The sequence below is a fragment of the Vitis riparia genome, unplaced genomic scaffold (genome assembly GCF_004353265.1).
Source record: "Vitis riparia cultivar Riparia Gloire de Montpellier isolate 1030 unplaced genomic scaffold, EGFV_Vit.rip_1.0 scaffold739_pilon_pilon, whole genome shotgun sequence".
Lineage (NCBI taxonomy): Eukaryota > Viridiplantae > Streptophyta > Magnoliopsida > Vitales > Vitaceae > Vitis > Vitis riparia.
The window spans coordinates 73,064-77,231 of NW_023269761.1; the positions used below are offsets into that span (position 1 = coordinate 73,064).

At 38.6% G+C, this 4,168-nt stretch overlaps 1 pseudogene; it reads right to left on the minus strand.

Moving 5' to 3' along the window:
* Positions 1 to 2,286: 2,286 nt before the first annotated feature.
* Positions 2,287 to 3,923, minus strand: LOC117910430 (annotated as a pseudogene).
* Positions 3,924 to 4,168: the final 245 nt, after the last annotated feature.

The window sequence follows — 4,168 nt, forward strand, 5'->3', positions numbered from 1 at the left end:
ATCGTCATTCTAAGAATGGGAAAGAATGATACAAGGAAAGAATGATATAAGAAAATAACAACTAATATCCTAATATCTCAACTTTCCTAATATCTCAATATTCCTAATATCTCAATATTCATAATATCTCAATATTCATAATATCTCAATACTCCTAATATCTCAACTTTCCTAATATCTAAACATTCCTAATATCTCAACACTAAATGATATAAGGAAAGAATGATATAAGGAAAGCATTCCTAATATCTCAACATTATTATTAGAGTGAAACATCTCCTCTGAAATTGACTCGAGGTGTTCACAATCCCAAATGTTAAGTCCCTTAAGGGTGGAGGGAAACTTGCCTCTTGGGAAGGATGTGAGAGATGAACAATGAGAGATAGCCAGGCTTTGAAGAGCAGCAACATTTGTGGAATCGTAGTGCATTATTCCCTCTGGTAGAGACTCCAGCTTTTCACAATCACTTATGTAGAGTTCCTTGAGAGTGATGGGTAACCTACCTCTCGGAAAACCAATCAAAGAGGGACACATATTTAGACTTAAGAATTCAAGGGCACACATGTCCATGGTGCTGGTGGTGGCGATGGAATTGCAGTGCATCATTCCTTTTTGAAGAGACATTAGATTTTCACACTCCCCTATGATTAGTTTCTTAAGGGTGGTAGGTAATTGCCCTTTTGGAAAGCAAATGAGAGATGAACACTGCGTTATTTCCAAGGATTCAAGGACGCATGAGTTGCTGCTGCCGTTACTATTTCGCATCATCCCATCAGGTAGACACTTGAGACTTTCACAATTTCGAAGAATAAGACTTCTCAGCTTTGGTGGGAAACCTACCTCTGGAAATGACACCAGTTTTGGACAATACTTGATTTTCAATTCTTCCAGGCATGTTAGACTCTGCCATCCATTTGGAAGCCTCTCCAGTTTATCACAGCTACTTATTTTCAAAGAACGAAGATTGCATCCCGATGGTACAAGTTGATGGCAATGAAGGCTTTTCGATTCAAACCCATCCTCCCACAAACACGTGAGTTCTTCACATTCTGAGAATTTCAAAGCCTGAAGTCCTCCCAATGACCGCACAAATCCTTGTTGCAATTTGATAAGCTCTAAAATCCCAGAAACTCTTAACTCAGTGAGTGAGGTGAGTTCAATTCCACTTCTCAAGACCGTCTCATTACATTCATCGACTGTTAATTTCTTGAGAGATGGTAGCCTTAGAAGTGTAAACTCCAGTTTTCGACAGTTCCCAACAAAGAGCTTTGTTAGAGAAGGTAGGTAAGTGGGTAATTTCTTAATCAATTTAGGGCAAGACAAAAGTGTAAGCTCACAGAGGCAAGGGAATAAGGACTTTGTGGGGGAAGCAATCCTCCCAATACTCCCATCCTGACATATTTTCAAAAGATAGAGACTCTAGTGATGGGAAAAACTTATCTACAGAAAAACATGTCTCTCCATAAAACTCTGTACCCACATTTGTTACTCCATTTCCAGAAATCAACAAATGTTTGAGAGATGATAACTGCCCCAAGCGTGGTAAAGATGTGCACTTTTTGCCATCTAAGAGACGTAGATTCACCATTTTAAAGAATGAGCCATTCTTTATCCAATATGGGAATTTTGGACCACCATATCTAAAAATTCTGTGTTCATTCAAATTCGATGGAGGTTTTAGATAGTCCAGGACATTCATTTGATCCATTTCATTCCCTGAACCATCCAAACCAAAACTCAACATTAGTGTCAATCTTTCAAGTTTATCCTATAATTTTAGACCTGCATCCTTTGCATCTTGAACATTCACCACATTTTCCAAATTTGAAATACGGAGTTCACCTCCAAGATTTGACATTTCTCTCAACTTTTTGATATTCAAACCATTGTTTTTGTCCACCATAAAATTAGATAATATTTGCAAATTTTTTAATTTGACAATTTGTGAAGGCATTTCTTTTAATCGATTGCTACCTTCAACATCAAGATGTCGAAGGTTAATTAGATTCCCAATGCTAATAGGCAACCTGGTAAGCTGATTACATCATGATAATATCAATGTTTGTAAATTGCAAAGACCGCCTATTGAATCAGGTAAACATTTAATGTTGCTTTTAGACAAATTCAGATACCTTAGAAGTTTTAAATTACCAAATTCATTTGGTATCTCATTTATCCGGTAACCACTCAAGGAGAGCACCCTTAGGTGTCCTAATCTTGGTATCAATTGTCGAAGCACCTTATTACTGATGAATTGAGTATCGATAAATCTTGGTGTTGATATAACTATGAATGTGCGCAAATGCTCCTTCTTATGAAACCTTTCAAACTTTTAAATGTATCATAATCATCACGAATAAATGATGAATGGCGAGTACTTTTAGGAATGAGATGTTGCAAATTATTTTTGAACTCATCATCCAAATGCAAGCATGTATCTCCAACAACATATTTAGCTAGAGCATGCACAAGGTCATGCATCACGAATCGTGATCTATTGCTACTCGACGATTGAAAAAATGACCTTGACAGTAGCTCATCAAAATACTTATCACCAAGATCTTCAATTTTCCTATTATCTTTTGATTGTTGAATTAACCCCTCCGCCATCCACATGAAGATTAACCCTTGCTTTGTAAACTCATAATCCTGGGGAAAAATTGCGCAATAAGTAAAACACCTCTTTAAATGTGACGACAGATGATTGTAGCTCAATCTCAAGGTAGGGATGATGTCACATTCCTTGTCTGTGAAATCCCATACTTTGCTGTACAATACTCTTTCCCATTCACATCCACATAGTTCCGAGTGCAAAAGACCACCAGGGGCTCTTGCTGCTAAGGGCGAACCTCCACACTTGTCTACAATTCTCCTGCCAATTGATTCCAAATTTGGGTGCTCATCGATATTCATATGTTCAAAAGCTTGTGTTTGAAATATCTTCAAACAATCATCATAAGGTAACTCTTTGAGCTCATGTAAGTTCTTGTGTCCTCTCATCTTGTTTGCAACATCATTATTGCGAGTTGTGACTAGAATTTTGCTTCCCTGTGCTCCCACCCAGAAAGGGGAGCATAGCCTGTCCAACTCAAAGTAATCATCATTCCACAAATCATCCAAAACTATCAGAAATTTTTTCCCTTCAATTCCTTCCTCAAATTTTCTTGGATTTGATGCAAGTCTTGTGAATCACTGCTTTGAGAATTAGTCACCGAGTTGAGAATCGTCTTTGTTATTCTCACTGCATCGAACTGATCTGAGACACAAACCCAGGCTTTTTTATCAAAATGCTTGGTTATGGTCTCATCGTCATTGTACACCAGTCTTGCCAGTGTGGTCTTGCCCATCCCACCCATGGCCACAATGGAAACCACAGAAAAATTGGTTTTAGTGGGTTCATAGACTAGAGATGCAGTGACTGGCCTTCCCCAAGCAAAGTTGGTTATCGCAGCCACCTTTTCTAGACGAAGCTCAGATTTTTGAGCCGAAATATCTCGTAAGCGGCGAGTGATTTCCCACACCTTGGACCTCATTTTAATATAACGCATAACCTCAGTAGGATTGAAAATGCCAAGACAAGTGGAGATGAGCTTGTGTACCTTGCTCGGCCTGCCTTGATGATCAGCTTCTTTGGCCGTGAGCTCCCGTTGCAAAGCTTCGTAGGCAAACTCGTCCAAGATGTCCTCCATATCATAAGCCAAATCTTTCAGATTGCCCAGCCACTCTTTCACAGAGTGATCCGTGATCTGCTTGTCCTCCGCGTCATTAAGCTCTTCACGAATATCCGACAATTCTATCTCATATTTCTTGAGATCAGAGTACACCCATCGTTGGCGTGCAAAGTCGAGCAAATCAGTGGAGGTCAACTGGTCAAACAACAGGCCGATGGCAGCAGAAAGAAGAGCCTCTCCCACAGCTTCCATGGTTGGTTTGTACTTTGTTTGCACACAGAGAGAGAGCAAATCAAGGAGTGGGTAAAAAAGTGAAGCAGAAAGAAGGCGGTCTGCTCTGTGAAGGCTTTAAATATTAGAAACTCATAAAACATTTGTTTTATGAATTTATTATATGCACCCATTTTTAATGCCACTGTTGATTTGTATATATATATTATTTGTGTACTTTAAATATGTCTCAATTTTATTATAAATTTTTCTTTTTCTTTTAATGT